The following is a 21,742-nucleotide window of genomic DNA, read 5'->3' on the forward strand; positions in this document are numbered from 1 at the left end:
AGAAATTCCTCTGGTGAGGACTTGTCACTTTAACTTGCTCAATGTTTACATTTTCCTCTCTATAATCTTGGGATCCTTGTACTTTCTGAGCTCTTAAAGTCAATTATGTAGCCAGTAGATATTGGGGTGTCAGCAAAAATATCAGGGCAGGAATCCTAAGAATGAGTCTGACCGATTGCCCACATATATGGGTATCGTTCTCTGTGACCAGTGACGTGTTGAAGCATACCCAAGGTGATGAATTCAGGATAATGAAAATGAAGCAAAAATAGGTCAGGGCTGCATAAAGCAGGTACAATGGATCTCGAGGAAACCTTTAAAATGCCTGCCAGAAGGGGCATCACCAGTCACGCTGCATGATTTCCTTTCTTATTTTTGTAGTATCTTTGAACAGAATTTGGTGCTAGTTTGTAGGATGGATTGGAGAGGGAGGAAATCAGGCTAGTGATCCTATTCATTTGACAGAAGAGGAAACTGAGGCCAGATAGAAGTGCCTGGACCAAGAACATAATTCCGAATCTCAGAACTGAGACTCTCAAAGTCATCTATTAACCAACCAAGAATCTTCTCAGTGGCATCTCCAACAAGGAGCCACCCAGTCTGCCTGCAGACATCCAAGGCAGAAGAGCCTGCTCCTTCCCAAGTCAGTCCTTTCTACTCTGATAGGCAGGAAGATTGTTTTTCCCTAAAAATGAATTTCAATTTGCTCCTTTGAAACTTCCGTTCAGTCTTCCTATTTCTGCTCTCTGGGGCCAAGCAGAACAACTCTGCAGTCTTATAAAATGGCTACAGGTGTGCCACGTTGTAACTAACCATTTTAGTCTTTAATATATATGTATTCGTGTGTGTGTGTGTGTGTGTGTGTGTCTGTGTGCGTGTGTGTGTGCGTGTATAAATTAACAAGTATCTTTTTCTCCTGGCCACCCTTCAAATTAAAATCCTTGTTCTTCAAATTGGAAAAATAAAAACAAATATACATGTAAATCATCTTGTCTTTAGGATCTCTGGGTCCTCCTTATGCCCTTTATATTTTTCACGATGATAGATAAGCCTGAGCTAAATGCCCAGGCCATCAATCACGCTCCCCTTATAGGGGACTTGATTTTTCTCTGTCTCTACCGTCCTGGATAGCTAAGCAGATCTCGTAAGAAGAGCAAGTTGGCAGTCATATCCCAGGGTTCCTGACAAAGCAAAACATCAGACTGTCTGAGACTTTACCAGTTGGCTGTATAACCTACAGACCTTGTCTATGTGTCATCCATTTCCATGCCAAACCTTGACCTTAATTTTCTGTCTCCCTGGAGGTTGACATAGATGAGTCAACTGTGGCAACATCTTTCAAAAATACAGAGCTGGCTGGTTATTCAAAGCAACGAAAGTATGAGAGGAAGGCTTAGGTATAGTTTGTATGGATCATGTTGTTCAGTCATTTCAGCCATGTCTGACTCTTCATGACCCATTTGGGGTTTTCTTGGCAAAGACGCTGGAGAGGTTTGCCATTTCCTTCTCCAGCTCATTTTACAGATGAGGAAACTGAGGCGAACAGGGTTAAGTGACTTGCCCAGGGTCACATAGCTAGCAAATGTCTGAGGCTGGCTTTGAATTCATGAAGATGAGTCCTCCTGACTCCAGGCCCAGAACTCCATCCACTGCACTATCTAGCTGACCATCAACCATGATTTTGGCTAAAGATGAATAAACATCTATTTATTACTTTACTTAGACTACAAATCTCTCGTCTTCTACTTGTTCCCATCTTTTTCTCCCCACACCCATCACCAATCACCTCGAAGTTGGACAGGTGTTTTTAATCACTTTCAACAAAGAAATGTTGGATTCATTCTCCGGAAGATTTTTCCAGAGAGAGGATCCAAAAGATGCCTTGGTGTATTATTCCCCCTGGTAACAACAATTCTGGCTATCAAAATATGGGGATTCTGATGATGGAAGGATTTCTCAGGAGGGAAGGGGCTCCATGAGTTTTCACTCATGCTGTCATATTCTGTAAATAGCCCCAACTCCCTACACACCCATCAAGACTACCAGCAGAACCAAGGCTTCAGGTCACATCAGGACTGCAGACTTGTGGGGCTGAGCTGACTTCCTCCACTGAGGAATTCAAATGAATTCATTCCCAGTTCATACCATCAGCCTGGTTACCAGAGACCGCTAATGATGGGCTCAGTGAATAGTTTGTACAGACTCCACTGAGCTATTGAACGGTGGTGGAGAGGTTCACCACAGCGGAAGTTACAATTATTAGGGCTCTGCGACAAAACAAAAACCACAGTCAAGATTTAGAGGTGGAAGGAACCTGACGGATCATCTAGTCTAACTCTGTTATTTTTTGCCAATCAAACAATAAGCATTTAATGAATGCCGACTCGGTGCCAGAAACTGTGCTAAGCATGGGAGACACAATTGAAATAAATGCAATAGTTTCTGTCCTCAATGAGATTACATTTCATCAGGGGCGACACACAAGTATACATAAAATAAATACCAGTTAATTTTTTTTTGGCAGGGAGAGGCATTAGCAGTTGGGATAAGTTAATTATCCAAGGTCACATGGCAGAACTAGAATTTTAGCCAAGTGGTCCTCTAGGGGCTTGCAGGCTCATAGCTCCAGAGGTGAAAGGGACTTTGGAGGTCATTGAGTCCAAACTCTTTATTTTTTACAGATGAGGAGACTAGAGATGTAAAGTGATTAGCCCAAGGTCATACAGTTAATAAATGACAGAGGCAGGGTTGAAACCCAGCTCAAATTTGGCTCGAATTCCTGTTTGCTTTCCATCGGAGCCAGCCGCATTGCCAGGAGGCAACAGTCTGAATCGTTTTGCAAGCACAACTCAAGACTTGCAGAAAGTAAGTCCTAGTCCCAGAGCTTTTATAATAAGCTAATATGATAAAACCGCAGTTATTGGGAATTCCCATTGTTCACACCTGAGCACTGCTAAAGAGCAAGGTCATGGCCACTGAGATCCTTCTGGGCAGCAGAAAGGAAATGTAAGGAAGAAAGTTAGAAAAGCTGGGCAGGGACATAGGTTGCGTATTCACTCTCTAATCTAACCATGGCTGTGGGCCTTGCATATGGTGCTTGGATTGAATTTGACCACCATCTAGTGAAAGAATTAAGTAAGTGCACAGATGAGTAGGAGTGATGATAGCTTGAGTCTGATATGGTGGTGGATGGACTAAGGCTGCACTTCCAACTTTTTCAGGACAACCAAACCAATGAACACAAGAATGATCAAGTCGGGGCCCAAAGCAAAACCCAAAAAACACCTGTGGCTTTGGGTTGGATCCAGTCTAGATTATGACCTTTGCAATTTGATGACTGTATTTGTTGTTTTTCAAGAACTGTCCAGGCTGAGGACCTAAGAGTGGCACGCTGGGCCAAATACCCGTCTCCCCGAGGAGCTTGTCTTCAGAAGCGGTGCTGATGGACCTGAGGAAGTACCTTGGGACAGCTGGAAGAACGACAAATGTGGAGTCTGAGGACGTGAGGTAGAATCTGGGTTCAACTGTCAGCTCCCTCTCTAAGTGATCCAAGCCAGGTAAGACTCTCAGGTTTACCTTACCTTGCTCCAAAGAAAAGGTAAATTTGCTTTTCAGCTCTGGTGCTGGCCGCTGGTTGTTTCTATATGATAACTAGAGCTGTTCCAAAGTGGATTGCACTATCCTAGATGATGGTGAGTTTCTCTTCCTTGCAAGTCTTCCCACAAAGACTGGGAAACCTTTTGTCAAGGATGTGCAATGGCAGAGGGTGTCTTTATGCAGGTATGGTTTTGGATGCATGGCCCTCAGGGCCCTTCCAACTCTGAGATTCTGTTATATACAGAAAAGAGATGTCATTGGCACTTGTCACTTCAAACACCTGTGTCTGCTATCAAGCTTCCAAAGCTTGGATGGCTGGCTTAGTTTGAGAATTCATAGCCAGGGTATTATTATCTATGTTGGTCTTCAGCATTGATCCAAGCTTCCCATTATGGTATTGAGAAGAAAGTTTCCATTTATCTCTACTAGCTCTCCTTGCAGGTCAGGGATTCTTAATTGTGTATACTTGTGTGTGCCTCCATGGGCATTTCAGAATGTTTTTAAATGCATAAAGTAAAATACAGAGGATTACAAAGGAAAGCAATGGTATTAAATGCATCTCTCTCTCTCTCTCTCTCTCTCTCTCTCTCTCTCTCTCTCTTTCTCTCTCTCTCTCTATTAAAAGTTCACTGATTCCAGGTTAAGAAACTGCTGTAGGTTCAAGCAACCCTATCTAAAAGACAACATGGCAGCCACCAACCCCCAAGTCACTTCCCTCACTCATTAGAAAAATGCTGTTGTGTCTATAAAGCTTGCTACTCTTTTATTTGCCTTCTCTTACCAGTTGCTCAGTTCCTTACTCTTCTCTATTCTCCAGCCTTTCTGATAAATGGCTAATTAACATTAAAACAACTTTACTAACTCTGTTAATGACCCCTGCCTGAAACAAACTCTTTCTAGTTTCAAAGCTGCATTTAAGTAATATTCTGAAAAGGGCCCAAGCCTTTTACTTACTGCATTTAAACATTTTGAACATATAGAACAAATTCATTTTTAAACATCCTTATAAGCAATTTCTTTGTAAATTCACATAAACTCTGCAAGTGGTAACTCCCTTCATCCAATTAAGTCTGGGGGATGCTCTCTTGATAGTGTAAATCTTTAAAGGTGGTAGAAGAATCAAAAGTCATAAATTGGGAAGGGACCAGTGGTTGAAGTTTAAGTGTTCCGTTATCTAATTTATTTTTGATCTCCTAGGGAACATTGCCCCCCCCCAAAAAAAGCATCCTGAAAAGAGTAGACTTGGACTGACAGCTCTATTCTAGTATTTATACATATGGAAATAATATATGCTCAACCCCACAAATTCAAAGTGGAACGTGTGAGAGTTACTAAAATAGGAATGATTAAATAATATAATAGTTAATATTTATATATCCATACATATAGGTATCTTAGACTATGAACATATAAACACACATATAAATATATGTGTAATGCTATTTTGACCACAACTACTCCAGATATCAACAAAAAGATCAGGGTGCTCGAAAAAATGGTTGACCAGAGATCTACCAGGGATCTATTTTTAAACACTGTTATAAGAAGTTTCCTTGAAACTCCAAGAGGACTCTAAGTAGCAATTCCCTTAATCCAATTAACTGAGGAATGGGGGAAGGGAGCCATCTAAATCTCTTTGATCCTTGGGGAATTTTGCCCAGACCATGGAACTGGCAGAGAGGGTTGATGTGACTCATAGCTCTACCACTCCCTGCCTTTGGGATTGTGGGAAGAGGAGAAGCTATGCAGAAGAGGAAGAGAAGAAATCACAGGAGGGCTCAAAGAGTGGCAGCCACAGGAGGGCAGCTGCTATGAGTAATGGGCTCTGGGACTCTTGAAGCCAAGGCAGCATGCTTGAATCATGCATTGATACAGATAGACACTGTGCTGCTAAAACCAGTTAGTACTCTAGACTGGGGTCTCCAGTCTTTTATTTCTCCTCTCCTCTTTCCCTTGTTTTCTTCTAAAAGGGGTGAGTCTGATGTCTTCCTGCCTTCCCCACTCCCAGGCACAGGCTTACTCTGTTTCTTAAGTTTCCTATCATTCTATGCTTAAATATTTACTTTGTCTCTTATTCCAGTGGTTATGATTAAAGCTATCAACCATCTACATTATTGATCAGTGTGTATTATTATTGGAATTCAGCTGAGAATGGGTGATTTGGAAGCATCCCAGAAAGGGAGAGAGACTTGAAATTGAAGTATTTTGCTAGAGCACAAGCTTTAGCTGGGGACTCAGAGCCACAGAATATTGAGTCATTTTCCTAAGATAGAATACTTAACAGCGTGGTTCCTCTAGGGAATGAGTTAGCAGTAGCTGACATTGAGGCTTGGCTTCCCCCATTTTTTCTGAGTTTGGCTTAAAGGAAAGCCACTGCCAGAGGGGAGGGGCCAGAGTAACTGGAGAGAAATTTACATCCATAGGACAGGAACATCCTGGCCCACTGAGAGGTGGGAGGGAGGTAAGAGTGACTGACAGTCTCACCTGACTGCTAACCACCTTAGCACAGCACAACGGCTTCACCTGCTAGACAGATACAAAATACAAAGTGATTTGGAGAGAGGTGGGGGAGGCACTGGCAAATAGCGCACCTGATTAGGTGGGTTTTCATGCAGATGATGGCAATTAAGCAGAGTAAGGAACAGGAAGGATGCCAGTTTGGTTGGACTGTATTAATTGTGATAGAATTGGACAGTTCTGGATAGCATTAATTACACTAATATGAAGAGTATGTGAAAGGTCTTAAGATATAATAAGGCTGGAAAGGTAGTTTGGGATCAGGTTACAAGGCTTTAGAAGTCAATTAAAAGAGTTTCTATTTTATTCTAAAATAAACAGGGCTTAGGACCCTTAGGGCAACCTTCTATGGAGCAAGTGCTCCCCAGTCTCTTCCTAGTTTTGCCACTATATGGGTGATTACAAGATAAATCTCAAAAACCCAAAGCAACAGAGTATCAGTACATGATTCACTGAAATATGTAAATGTAATAAATGGAAGTTTGTATGTTCCTCAAAATAATTGCTTTTAGGCTTTGGTTCTAATTTGGTTCTATCAATAATTTGACATTGTAATTTTAGTCACTTAATGTTTGTTAAATTGAATTTACCTCCCTGAATCTGAGTTTATTTGTAAAATAAAAAGGCTTGGCAGAGATAATCTCTGAGCTCCTTTTCTTTTTTTATATGAGGCAATTGGGGTTAAGTGACTTGCCCAGGGTCACACAGCTGGTAAGTATCAAGTGCCTAGTCTGAGACCACATTTGAACTCAGGGCCTCCTGACTCCAGGGCTGGTGCTCTATCCACTGTGCCACCTGGTTGCCTCTCTGAGTTCCTTTTCAAAGGATCATAGAATTTCCAAGTTTGGAGGGATCTAAGTGGCCATGGAGTCCAATCTCAGGCAGTGATCAACAAACATTTATTAACCTTCTGCTATGTAACAGGCACGGTGCTAAGTCCTGAGGACCTCAAATTGAGGCAGAATGTCCCCTCCTCTGTGCATGATCTGTGTTCAGTGAGCTTTTCCTGAAAGCCCTCCAGGGAGACAAGACTCCTTACACCCTTCCAACAGCTCTCATATTCACAATATTGTTTCCCTGCCCTCAACCCTAAATCTGCCTGATTTTGCCTGTGACTCTTGGTTCAGTCAGTCAGATAATGAACATTTATTAAGCACTTACTATGCTGTACTAAGTCCTGAGAATCCAAAGAAAGACAAAAGATGGTTTCTGCCCTCACAGAGCTCACAGTCTGATGGGGGGAGAACAACAAGCAAATAGCTATGTATAAACAAGCTATATACAGGACTCTATATTCTGGATCCTCCTTCTCCTCCTGCACCTCTTTCTCCTCCTCCCACTCTCTTCTTCTTTCTCCTCCCCCACTTTCCTCCTTTTCTTTTTCCTCCTTCTCCTCTTTCTCCTTCTCTCCCTCTCCTCCTTTCCCTCGACTCTTCCTTTCTCCCCTCCCCTCTCTTTTCCCTCCTCTTTCTCCTTCTCCATCTCCCCCTCTCTCCTCCTCCTCCTCCTTTTCTCCCTCTCCTTCTTCTCTTAATCCTTCTCTCCCTCTCCTCTCTGTCTCTTCTCCTTTCCCTCTCCTCTTCCTTCTTCTCCTCCTCCCCCTCTCCTCTCTGTCTCCCCTCCTCCCCCTCTCCTCCTTCTCCTCTTCTCCCTCCTCCTCCACTTTCTCCTTTTTCTTCCCCCCTCCTCCTCTTTCTCCTCTCCCCCCTCTACCACTCCCTGCTCTATCCCTCAACATAAGCATGGGACAGTGTAACGTGGCCAAGGATGAGAAGAACCCAAAGGGCAGACTGGAACCTGTGCAGACAAGACACTGTGAGGCTCTGCAATGGTGCCCAGTAAGGAGAAGGACCTATCCGGGGCTTCTGAAGTCCTTTTCCTTCCAGATTCACATCATTTTTTTCTTCCCTAACATGCAAAGATGATGATGATGAAGGAGTTGGAGAAAACAATACGAAGTTTCTCATGAAGCTTCGTCTCAGAATTTCAGTGTTATTCCTGACACCCATTTTCTTCTATTTAATTTAAAGGGGCCAGGCAGAGCAATTCTAATCCCTTTTTTGCACAACAGCCTTTCAAATACTTGAAGACAACTGCCGGGCCCCACCCTAAGCCTGTGGGAATGCAACGGAATCTCTGAGAGCACAAACACAAATCTCTCCCCTGTCCTGGTCACTCTCCTCTCCGTGCTCCCGAGCTCATCCACATTCTTTCCAAAATGATGTACCCAGATTAAATGGAAGCAATTAACGATTTGGCACCTCTGATACCCATTCCACGACCCAAGCTCCTGGGCTACCTCAAAATTAACTGCCGCACAGTGTCCCTGTTCTTATTTATAAGGAAAACAGGCCTCTGGTTAACTCCGGAGTTTCTGATCCCTAAGCCCAGGCTTGGGACTGCATCACATGTCTGCAGGAGGCTACAGCCCAGAGCCTGAAGGACAACACGGGCCTTTTCAGTAAAGGGGTAAACTCAGAGACCTTGAGAGGGAAAACAGAAGAGCTGTTTCCCAGGGAGACAAACAGAATGTACCAAAGGCTTTTCTTTTTCAATCTCAAAAACAGAGGAGCAGCATCTCTGGAAGATTGTACTAATGTGAAAATGGAATGGAAGGGTTTGGAGGATGGAGGGGACACACTTCTCCCCAAGCGAGAGCTAGTAACCACAGGCCCAGCAGCTCTGAAAGCTATGTAAACTAATTAGACTCTTCAGCAGATTTCTGCTGTACTGGCTCCCCCCGATGGCTTTATCGTCTCATTGCTAGCCTGGGCTTTGAAGGAAAGCCCCCTCATGAGAATGGAAGCAGGCTTTGGTCAGAGACGGGGAGAAGATGAAGGGGCCCAGCTCCAGCCTTCTCTCTTCTCCTTCTCTTCCTCCTCCCCCTCTCCTCTTTGTCCTCTTCCACTTCCTTTTTCTCCTCTACCCCCCCTTCTCCCTCCTCTTCTTCCTTCTTTTCCTCTCTCCCTCCTTTTTCTCCTCCTCCTTCTCTCCCTCACTCTTTTCTTTCTCCTCCTCTTCCTCCTTTACCCCACCTTCCATCCCTCAACAAAAGCACAGCAGGGTATATTGAAGCCAAGGACCAGAAGAACCCAAAGGGCAGACTGAGGTCTGTGCAGACAAAATGCCATGAGGCTGTGCAATGGAGCCTAGGGGGGGATCCGTCCTGGCTTCTGAAGCCCTTTCCTTCAAGATTTATGTCATTTCTTCTTCCTTGACGTACAAAGAGGCCTCAGTGAAGGAGTTGGAGCGATTAATATAAAGTTTCTCACAAAGCTTCCTCTCAGAATTTCAAGGTTGTTACTGACGTCCATTTTCTTCTTCTTTACCCTTCTTAATTTAAAGGAGATGAGCATCGCAAACCACAAAGAGTAACAAATGATGCCCTGGATCTTGACCTTCTCTTTGCTGCTAAACAACCCAGAGTTCAAAGCCTCAGAACACAAGCTACAGCAGTGATCAGGCATGCAAGGGTAGTCTAAATCAAAGGCTGTTTTTTTTTTTCCCTAAATGATTCAGCTCCTATGCAAGGATATTTAGAGTAGGAGGTGTAGAGAGCTGGATTTGGAGCCAGAGCACCTGGGTTTAAATCCTAGCTCTGAACGACCTGTGTGACCTTGGGCTAGTAAGCCTCTTAAACTTTCTTGGCCTCAGTTTCCTCATCTGTAAAAGGAAGTTTCCTCATGACTTCAAAGTTCCCTTCCAGGTCTAAATCTATGATTCTATTATCCTATGACCTTGAGCAAACTGCTTTTGTCTTCCCACCCCATTATTTCACTCATCTTTTAAGAAAGAGGGTTGGACTCAATGATCTTTGACAGCTTTCCATCTCTAAATCTACGATCCTATTACCCACTTCCCACAAAAAAAGCTGAATTTTATTTAGAGCTTTATGGTTTGTAAAGTCACTTATGTACATTTTTTTATTTAATAGTGATAATAGCAAGCATTTACGGAATGTTTTAAGGCTTATGAAGCACTTCATTTGATCCTATAGGGAAGGTGCAATTATTATCCCTGTTGCATAGATGAGAACATTTAAGTTGATATAGGCTTAGTGACTTGCCCAAGGTCACACAGACTGAGTGTTTGAGGCAGGAGTCAAGCTGTTTTCTTGATTCCAAGTCAGGTGCTTTTATCCACAGCACCACCTAGATACCCCAACAACCCTTTGAGAAAGGCAGTATGGGTATTAACATCTCCACTTTACAAATAAAGCAGCTAACTGGGCAGTGGATAAAGTGCTGGGCTAGAGTCAGGAAGGTTTGAATTCAAATCCGGTCTCAGACACTAGCTCTGTGAACCTGGGCAAATCCTTTAGACTCTGTTTGCCTCATTTTCCCCTTCTATAAAATGGAGATAATAACATTTTCCACCCAAGTTGCTGTGAGTATATAACATATGGATAATGCTTTATAAACCTTACAATACTATATAAATGATGACTAAAATCATTAAATGAGGAAACCGAGTTGAAGGTGACATCACCTAAGTGACAGAAATAGCATTTGAACCTATGCCCACTCACTTCATATTCAATGTTTGTTCCCAGTTCTCATAGCTGACCCAAGTTCAAATGCTGGTGTTGCTACTTTTTTGGTTGTATGGTCATATACCTTTTTACCTCTCTAATCATCAGAAAATAAAATGAGTAAATTAGATGTATTGTAATCCCTCACAGACTCTCTATATACCAAAATATGCTAGCAGTAAATTTTGTGGTAGCAAAGAACTGGAAACTAAGTGGATACCCATCAGTTGGGGACTGGCAGACTAAATTGTGGTATCAGAATAAAATGAAATATTGTTGCATTCTAAGACCACAAGGAATGCACCGAAGCACAGGAAGAATCATATGAACTGATGCAGAATGCAGAAGTCAGAACCAGGGAAATTAGATACATAATGAACATAGTAACATAAATGAAGGCAACCCTGAAAGACCAGCAACTGATTAACTGCAATGTCCAATCAGGGTCCCAGAGAACAGATAATGAAACATCTCCCTCATCTCAGTAAGGGGAGAGGGTAATGGCTTGTGCAATGGTACCTGTGCTGTCAGATACGATCGCTGTTTCTGATATGCTTTGAAATTCAAGTTCGTGGACTGTGTATAGTAAGAGCATTCTTTCATGGATATTGCCATGTGGATTTGGGAGGATATAGGATCTTATTTAGATTCTTTAAATCACTGGAGCAATTCTAAGAACTGTGTGCTAGGAATTTCTAGCACCAAATATTTATAGGTCTCTTTTCCTCTTTCACGTTTCTCTCTTAACCTCTTCTCCACAGATAATCAATTCCCACTTCACAGTGACTCGGGGTATAAATTCCAGAACTGACAATACAAGGTCCTTCCTAAGAGGATAGAGCATTCAAGGGAGTGATTTTCTCCAAAGGAGGCAGTAGAAGGTGACAAAGATGACAAGGGGTTGTTTCAAAAAGAAGCCTCGCCACACCTTTAGAGCTCACCAATAATTCTCTTCTGAGTTTTAGTTCCATATTTTGACTCTTGTCTCCTACCATCATTTTTATTTGAGAAGCCTGAATGGCAGCAAAGAGAGATGTTTAAATAATCCAGATGGCAGGTGAAAAGATGGGAGCCTTCATTCGACTTGATTAACTAAGACTATTTCTCAAATCCTGTACAAATAGTGGCAAAAGGTTTAAGAGTGAGGGAAAGGGATGCAGGTAAGAGAATGGAGGTTAGAAGACCATAGAACTCATCTTTGGCATTCTGAGTCATTATATCCCAATTAATCCTCTTCCAATGAACTTAGAACACTTTCCAATCATGAATTATAATCTAGACCAGCGCTTCCTGACTATGAGAACTCCATCTGAAGACAAAAAGTGATAGTAGTTGTATTGTTAGTATCTGTGGATTAGGAGAATACATAATGACAAAAAGTTATTGAGAACCCAGTAGCACTTTTAAATGAAATTGTATTTCCTTAATCACAACAGCATTGGAAAAATAGAGTGTGAGAGACATATTGTTTCATCAATAAAAGCACATTTGCTTGTTGATGGATTCATAGCCCCCTTAGAAGAGCTCTCATATTTGTCCACCTCCCTCTTCGCATACGGTTACCATACTATTTCAGGCCTATAATACTTCTATCATTAGCCTCCTATCACTCCTATCACTAGTCTCCTTCCTTTAAGATTTTCCTTTCTCCAATCTATAATCCAGACAGTCTCCAAAATGAACACTACATTGGGCAAAACTTGGCCATGGCACTCTTATGCTCAAAAACTTGTGCTGACTCCCCATCACCTACCGAATAAAATATAGCCTCTTTATCCTAGCATTGATGGCCCCTCACAGTCCTAATCTCATTGATTATATTTGCATACAACTTGGTTCCAGTTTTTTTTTTTGTTTAGTTTTTCAATTTCATCTGATGGGCTTCCATGATGATCAGTTTCCATATTTAAGATTATTTAAAAAAAAAAACCCAACCTCAATCACTGACAGAATCTTAACATGGGAAGGAACCTTGGAGGTCCCCCTTCTAGGGATCATTCAGCCTTTCCTTAAAGACCTCTTGTGGTAGGGAACCCACCACCCACCAAAGTAGCCCAGATAGCTCTGATTATAAGCATGCTTTTTTTCCTAACACGTAACAAAAATTTGCCATTCAGAAATGTCTAACAATCAATCCTCATTCTATCCTTGGGGACAAGCAAACCTAACCCTTTTTGCCAAAGGAAAGCTCTTGAAATAATTGATGACAGCTACTCTTTTCTCTTCTACAGGGTAAAACATTCCCAGTTACTTCAAGCTCTTTACTGGTTTCCAGTCTCCTCACTATCTTGGTCATTTGTCTCCAGAAGTGTTATAAAATGCTACAGAGGTTATTAGACTTCTTATAATGAGGGTTTTTTTTTAATCCCTTCACCTCTAAATCTCTGTGGTGCTCCTGCACTCACAGTTTACTGCTTCATTTACCTACTTTCCCAAACTGTTTTAGCAAAGCTAACTGAGGTCTCTTTGTCCATTTGCCATTTTGACTCTGTATCTTCCACTGTTAAGGTGTGAAATTCAATTAGCGATTCATAGGCTTTGTTGGGATACCTATCCTGGTTCAGTCTCTCTGAGCACTTCTGCAAGGGGTAAATGACTGTTGCTTGGCCCCCAGGCTAATAAAGTTAATATCCAATGCTTTTAAAGAAAATAAAAGAAATAGGCAAGATGGTCTTTAATGCCTGGCACTAGCTTGCTTTCTTCCTTTCATCATGGGTCACTAGTCAAGTGGGGTATGAATGGCATAGAGGTGGTCATTTTCTTCCCTTGGAGTGCACAGAAGAGCCAGAACACTGGTTTTTTCACAAAGAAACATCTTTTGGCTTGAACAAATTGGGAAATAACTGTTGCTAACTGATTCAACCTCTCAAATTCTTGCAACAAAACTAGCAGCTTTGTCTGTCTTGTGAGATCTCATTAAGCAAAGGTGGTGACCATTGAAAACATCGGACTCCTGAAGGAGAACAGAAATAAGATACTGGCTCTGAAGGGAGCCCTGATGATAATTGGCACAGTCATAGAAGTCTGGTAGCATGAAGAATCCACAGCCCAGCTTTAATAGCGAATCTGACAGATGATAAAGAGTATATTACCTCCATGGCTAAATATTTAAGCTTCATGGAGTGGAAGATATTTGACTATAAATGGGCCAAGATTTAAAAAAATGGGATGGTGAAATTATACTGCACACATAAAACCTCCACTGCTGGAGAGTTCTGTTTTTTAAAAAGCCAGAGCTGACAGAGCAAATTAAACCATGAGCTGTTGACTATGTTTAACGGAGATAAACTGGCAAATGGAGAAGATGTAATTACCCAGCACGTTTTCTTCTAAAAATGAATTCTAACTCTGCTAGGAGAGGGCAGTCATCACATCTTCTATTTTTTTTTAAAACTTTTCTTTGAGGAAGTAACAAGTCTCAGGTATTCATGCAAATTAAATATATGTTATATACATTATATATAATATATATTTCATATATCGTTCAATGATTTCTGTCATGGACGATTCCTTTAAAACTAATTAATTGTATTTGCCTGGTAAAACACGTAGGGCTATGGCCGTTCATCCATTCATTATCAAGAAGGCTTTGTTTGTTTGTTTTGAAATGATCAGGTTACATTTTGGTGTATGTCAAGTTTCAGTGACTTGGCATTTCATATCAAGCTTGGTCTGTTTATCACACTCAAATACTCCAACAGGTCTGTGATATTACCAGTGTGGATTTCCTCCACTCTCCACCCTCCATGATGCAGATTGCAATCCATTCAGTCATGCCTGTTCAACTTTTATCCATGTCCTAGTATAAGTTCACTAAAAGGTACCCATTCAATGTTCCTCATGCTTGCCACATGACCAGATCATCTTTTTTGTTCAGGCATATATGTGTGGTGATGCCCATGAATGATGTAGTGGAGTACAACCCTAAACTTGGAATCAAGAAGATCTCAGCTAAATCTTATCTTGGATACTTATGCTAATTAGTTTCTGCATGATTCTGAGCAAAGCTCTTAATGTCTGTGGGCCTCAGTTTCCTCATCTGTAAAATGAGGGTGTTGGAGTCAATGACCTCTATGGTCCGTTCCTATTCAAACCTATGATCCTCTGATACTTTAATGGGGTACTTCTTTTTAGCGCCTTACTTGCTCTCCGTTACCTGCTCATACCCAGCAGGAAACCCTGCATTGCCCTCTAAGTGACACAAATTTTTAATTCTTTGAATACTGTAATATTCTAAGATTCACAACCATTTAACAAAAATAGTGGAAGATTAGCTGATTCTTTTTCAGTGACTTAAAGTTTGCAGTGTTTAACAGACATGATCTCATTAAAGTTTCCAAGCAATTTTGTGAGGCAGGAGTGTGCTGGTAAATGTTTAACAACTGACTGTCCAGGAAAAAAAATTATGAATGATGCAATTTTAAGCTTAATTTGCTCTGCTAACATTATCTCCATTACTTTATTAAATCTAGGTAATCAACAAAATGATAAATCGAGCCATAGTTTGTAGCATTTGCTGAGATTCCCAAGGTGTAAATGCTCATACTAAAAATTTAACAATCAGCTCTCATAAGCATAATGAACTGACTCTAGCCTACTACTGCACAGCTGCCAAATCAGAAGTGGGATTTGAATCCAGGTCTTCCTGGTTCTGGACAGATCACTGAACCTCTCTGGTCTCACTTTCCTCATCTTTAAAATGGAGGGGTGGGGTTGCACTCAATGAATTCTAAGGTGCTTTCTAGCTCTAACGCCTATGACGCCAAGTTCATCCCTGTGGTTACTATGCCAAATGGTTGAAACTTTTTTTTTTTGGATACAATATACCTTGCCCATGAGAGATACTCAAGAAACATCTGTTGATTTAAAGATGTTTTATGGAGAAAGTCATACTATGGAACTATCATGATTTACTAATGGAGCCCAATATAAGTGTGTGTATGTATATATGTATATATATGTGTATATATATATATGTATGTATGAATGCATGTATACACATATAGATATACTCATACACATGTTTATATTATATAGGTGCACATGTATATATACACATGTATGTATATATGTATGTCACACACACTTTTTAAATAAAAGAGGAAGGTTTCAGTATGGATCCATGTTTGGCAATAGCTACAAAGGACTTTATTTGCACGTATATACCTATACTAAGCCAAGTGGTGAGATATTTATTTCTTTTTAATACCTTTGGGAATCCTTACTCCTAGGGATTCAAAGCATCATGTCCCACCTTTCTGCTTTACAGAATTCTTCTGACGTCAGGTTAGATTTCTCCCAGCAGATGTCATGTGGCATCTGCAATGGGAGCCCCATGACTATGGAAAAGAAGTGGGTGTGGGCAGCAGTGTCAAGCTGCAGAAGTCCGCTCTGCTTTTCACATAGTAGGTGCTTTATGTATGTATGCTGAATGGAAGTATTGGCCACTGAAGTCTCCTTCTGTTGTCTCATGGTGGTGTGGAGGAGCATAGATGTGTGCCCGGAAGGCACCCTAGACATTGTAGGATGAAGAATTTAGAGTTGGAAGGGATCTCCAAGATGATAAAGTCCCAGATTCAAGATGGAAGGCACCTGGGAGGTCAAAGGACCAAGAAGGACCTTTAGAGCTGTAGGGTCATAGATCTGGAGCTTGGAAAGGATTTTAGAGGTTTGTAGTCCACCCTTCTTGTACAGGTAAGGACCTGGGGCTGGAGAGGTCAGGGCTCTTGCCCAAGACCACATGTAGTAAGTAAAACCTATATTGGGGGCCAGGCAATAGAGTCATCGGTCATAGACTTAGAGCCAGAGCAAACTTCAGAGCCCACCTAGTCCAACCTCCTTATTTTACATATAAGGAAACTGAGGCTGAAAGACTTGCCCAGTCACAGCTAGCAGGTATCTGAGGCAGGATTTGAAGCCAAGATAAGTCCAGGTCCAGTCTCCTTCCTACTGTGCTACCTAACTGCCTCATCCTCAGTCCTCTGACTTTAAATCAATTACTATTTCCATGGAACTATGCTGCCTTTCGAACTCTGTTTTACAGGAAAGGAAACTGAGTCTTATCCCAGGTCCCCTGACTTTAAATCTATTTATCTTTCCATAGAATTATGCTGCCTTCCCAACCCCATTTTACAAGGAAGGAAATTGAGCCTTATCCTAGGTCCCCTGACTTTAAATCTATCTTTCCACAGAACTATGCTGCCTCCCCAACTCCATTTTACAGGGAGGGAAACTGAGTCTTAGAAAGGTAAAGTGACTTATAGCAAACAGCAAAGCTAGAATTCTATCCCGGGTCTTCTGGATCCAAATACAGTCCTTCAATTGCCTGCTGACACTGAGTGGTGTCAGTTGTTCTGTAAGGGTCCCCTTTCACTTTGTGCTGAAGAATAAAGACAAAAAAAGAATAATAAATAACAAAGTTTGTCTCTTCCTAGACTGAACAGGAACAGTGTTCACTCCTTGGATATCTTAGAACAGTGCAGGCAAACTGCTTAGATCTCTTCAATGAGATCTATTTATTTACTAGGGGCAAAGGAAGTAGAATTCCCTCTGTGTGGCATCAACTCTCTCTCCCTCTCTCTCTCTCTCTCTCTCTCTCTCTCTCTCTCTCTCTCTCTCTCTCCCTGTCTCTGTCTCTTATTCTCTCAAGGATATTGCACTGATCCAAATATCAAGGGCTCAAACATGCCTTCTGTAGTTCTTAAAAAAAATCCAGCACCTGAATCAACAATCCTTGCCTGACCTTTAAAACATCAGCCAATATGGGGAGGGGGAATGAGCTTAATTAGAAGACATGGAAAAACTACCTTGGAGACTGGATTGGGGAAAGGGATGGAACTAGAGGATATTCTGGGAATGGGCATTTGGCAGTTTGAGCACTGAGCCCCTTGTTTCTTCCCTCTCCTTCTGAAATTTGCCTTCCAGTCTTTCCCTAGTGGTTGGCACCTCCTGAAGCTTTAAGAAGCTCTGGCCAAAGTAGCTGGGGTTCCTTTGTCTAAACCTGTCTCTCTAACTGACATCCATTGCACCAAGTTCTTCTCTCCATGGTCTAGCAGCACAAATCTAGTTCTGATATCAAATGACAAACCTTCAAATACTTCGTGCAGTTATCATTTCTTCCTTTCACCCCTCATCCAACTCTTCTATATCCACATTAAATATCCCTAGTTCCTTTCAATTGATTTTTATATGACATGATCTCAAAGCCCTCTACCATTCTGGTTGTTTTCCTCTGCATGCTCTAAGGTTTATCAATTGTTATTGTTATGAGTCATTTCAGTCATTTGGGGTTTTCTTGGTAAAGATACTGGAGCGGTTTGCATTTCCTTCTCCAGCTCATTTTACAGATGAGGAAACTGAGGCAAAAGGGGTTAAGTGACTTGCCCAGGTTCACACGGCTAGTAAGTGTCAGAGGCCAGATTTGAACTCATGAAGATGAATCTTCCTGACTCTGGGCCCACATCCTGTGCACTATAGCGCCACCTAGCTGCCCCAGTTTATCAACAACCTTCTTAAAATGTGCCAGACGCAGCATGGTGTAGTGGATAGAGAGCTGATCTGGAAGGCTGAAAGACCTGAGTTCAAGTCCCACCTCTGACACATATATGTGTCGAAAATTCCTTCACCTCTTAGTATTCAGGCAAGATTCCAATGCTCCAAGTGGCGGAGAATTTGTTTACTTGCATTGTTAGAGGTAGCTTCCTCATATCCAGGTAGCTTTCTTATATCAGTGAAATCACAGGGCTGGTCCCTATCTCTGCCCATCTTAAAATGTGGTGCCCAGGTTCGTTTGTTAAAGACCAGCATTCAGTGTGGGCTGAGGGGAATTGGATCTTGGATATAGTTCCAGGGGATTTAGTTAATGAAATAGAACAAACATAAAATACCAGCTTCGATCTGAACAATGCTTTACAGTTGACAAAGCATTTTCAGGAACATTGGCTCATTATCTCTGAGTTTCAGATGCTAGTTCAGCCACTTACTACCTGGGTGCCCTTGGGGGGCTCACCTGATCTCTCGAGATTTGAGTTTCCTCATCTGTAATGTGAGACAGTTGGACCAGATGATCCTAAGGGCCCTTTCCAGCTTGGTGTCTACAACGCCTTAAATGTCCTTCTTAGGCAGAAGGTCACGTGCTTCCACCATACACTGCCCTTAATGCATGAGGTGGGAGAGAGAAAGAGGGAGAAATTCTCTCTCTATTCACTTCTCTCCTGTCTGCTTATTCCACCAGAAATGCACAAGGAAAAAGGTATACGTGTATGTGTGTATGTGTGTGTATATATAAGAAATTTAGAAAAATAAAATATATACATCTAAAATAATATATAAACGTGTTAAACTTGTAAACATATATTAAAATATATAATATATTTTATAAAAATATCAAAATGTAACAAAATATACACACACACACATATATATATATAAATATATCAAAATATACACATGTAAATGTGGATACATATACATGCCACTGGAACTGCTCAATAAATAGATGGATAGATGTTGTTGGCTCACTCACAAGAACCTATCTTCCCTAGTGTTTTAGTCAACCAATTGACTTTGGTGTATCTCTGTTGTTATTCAGTCATTTCGGTTATGTCTAACTCTTAATGACCCCGTTTGGGGTTTTCTTGGCAGAGACACTGCAGTGGTTTGCCATTTCCTTCTCTGGTTCATTTTACAGATGAGGAAACTGAGGCAAACAGAGTTAAGCGACTTACTCAGGGCCACACAGCTAAGTATCTAAGTAAGTATCTGAGGCCAGATTTGAACTCAGGAAGTGAGTCTTCCTGACTCCAGGCTAGGCGTTCTGCACACTATGACGCCACCCAGCTGCCTCAGTAGCTCTGGTCACTGTGAATCAATTAGAGATCGTCTTTGAGGCATGCAGGTCATGCAGTAGCTAGATTGCTGGACCTGAAGCCAGGAAGACCAGAGTTCAAATCCTGCCTCAGAATTCTACTGACTTTGTGACCCTGGAGAAGCCACTTGACCCTAGTTTCCTCATCTGTGAAATAAAGCTGATAACAATAGCACTTATCTCACAGGATTGCTTTGAGGATCAAATGAAATAACCTTTGCAAGTGCTTTGCAATATAAACGCTACTTGTCCTCTTCACATATCTTAAAGGAAGGTCCATCGTTTGGACTCCAAGACCGCACATAAGGCACTACTCTCCCCCTGATCACTTACCCTAATTGCAGTCAGAGTTCCTAGGAAGAAGGAAATGAATGAAAAAGGTCTCCTGAGTGCAAACCCAGACCTCTCAAGAGACTGAGCCATCTTGTATTTTATAGCTATTCCCCATTACTGCAGATAATTGAGATTTATCACTGACAGCTTAAAATGTGTAACCTCCCCTCCATCACTGCCACAGAGAATCTAACAGCACTCAGAGCTAACAAGGCATAGCCTCAATGACTCTCCAAGCGTTCAGATCGGCTACAACGCTTTTTGGATCCCTTCTCACTCGGTGGTGAGCATAAAGACAAAGAAACGGCCATGACCAGCTTGTCCACTCTTACTAACTCTAAGGCATTTTGTTTTCCAGGCATCCATCTCCTGGGTTACCACATGACTACCTCGTCTGGAAGCCTACCCAACCGGCAGGATGCTAACTTATTTCCATACATTTTAAGAGAGTCCATGATCAAATGTCACAAATATATTAAAATGAACAATATACCTCACCAATAGTTTCCCCAGTTCCACTCTCCAGAGAGCCAATTTTGTACCTGCGTCACATAGCACATCCTCATAGATTCCACCTCCTCATGCTGTCGTAATCAGGATGAACATAATAAACTAATATTTATAGCTGAAACAACATCAATAATCTTATTTTATCCCTACAATACTTCAGTCAGATAGATAAGGGTGGGTGGTATCATTGTTAACACAATAGGAAGGTTAATATGGCAGGGACATACTACTAAAAGGAAAATACCAGTTAAAACAGAATTTGATTTGCCCAGTGTTTCTGCTCCAGGCTGTACTGGACAGACTATTTTCATGGGGGAAAAAAGGAGAGGAAAGGAATAAGAATTTATTAAGCACGTACAATGTGCCAGGACCTGTGCTAAGCAGTTTGGAAATATTATCTCATCGATGGAAGGAAGGAATGTGAATGTTGCTGGTGTAAGACTTTAGATCAGCCAACATAATTCTCTTGCAAAGGGTCTGGATGTAAGAAATGAGGGAGAGGATGAGCCAAGCAGAGTTCTCAGGTGTGTCTAAGTAGTGCAGTGACATTGATCTGGTTTCTTGGGCCTGTTCCTTTTTTCTATATCAGTGGCTAGGGGACTTTTGGGATCCGTGTTTCCTGGGCATTTTGTCAGTCTGTGGAGATGTTCCCCAAGAGCCAGGTACACTCTAAACCCCAGGGAATAATCTGTGATGATACATAGCCCAGATAGAGCAAGCAGTTATGTTCCCAGATGAAGTGGTCTGAGACCATTCCCCTGTTCTTAGTAAATTGACCATCACGGAGCTGGGCACAAGCCAGTTACATTGGCCCTGCAGAACCCATCTATACCTTTGAAAGGCCATTCCCTTAGACAAGGAAGCTTTGTCCTTTAAAATTTAGTCCTGTATTTTTGCAACGGATCAGGAGCAGGTGGCATATATTAATGACAGAATAGGGGAATGAGGAAAAAATGACTGCGTGCTACTGGGCTGTTGGTGGTGGTAGCGGTCCTTTGTTTTCGAAGCGACCTATGACATCATGGGGTGATGTCTTGACTTGCATGTGAATTGGACTTAAGTGAGTCAGAGCTGCATAAAGTCATCAGCCTCACTCCTCCAGCGTCATCGAAGTCCAGTGGCAAGACAAAAGTCAAGGTGACTGGTGATGGCCTGGGATGCAGTGGGTGACTTTGGCCTTTCTCAATTAAGGTCTTCCCCAGGTCTGTTGCCTGGGCAACATTCATGCAGTGACTAAGGACTAGGTAAGATTGAGATGAAAAATGGTCTAATTTACCATCACGAAAATATCAATCTGGAGGGAGAAGACCGTCAAAGTTTCTGGCCAGAACAGAAAACAATTGCTATTCACACTCATTCTAAACCATCAAAAGCTAAACAATGAGTGA

The 21,742-nt window shown here is 41.7% G+C and overlaps 1 protein-coding gene and 1 long non-coding RNA gene across 2 annotated transcripts in view; one reads left to right on the forward strand and one right to left on the reverse strand.

Moving 5' to 3' along the window:
• GADL1 (glutamate decarboxylase like 1) overlaps positions 1-21,742 on the reverse strand; it is a 166,738-nt gene that overhangs the window by 24,655 nt on the left and 120,341 nt on the right. The gene's annotated exons all lie outside the window — the stretch shown is intronic.
• LOC114050653 lies at positions 2,799-20,438 on the forward strand. Its single transcript, XR_003570049.1, has 3 exons — positions 2,799-2,865; positions 3,359-3,557; positions 20,203-20,438. It is a non-coding gene; the product is annotated as an uncharacterized LOC114050653 (long non-coding RNA).

This window comes from Vombatus ursinus, unplaced genomic scaffold (assembly GCF_900497805.2).
Source record: "Vombatus ursinus unplaced genomic scaffold, bare-nosed wombat genome assembly UNPS02014799.1, whole genome shotgun sequence".
NCBI classification, from domain to species: Eukaryota; Metazoa; Chordata; class Mammalia; order Diprotodontia; family Vombatidae; genus Vombatus; species Vombatus ursinus.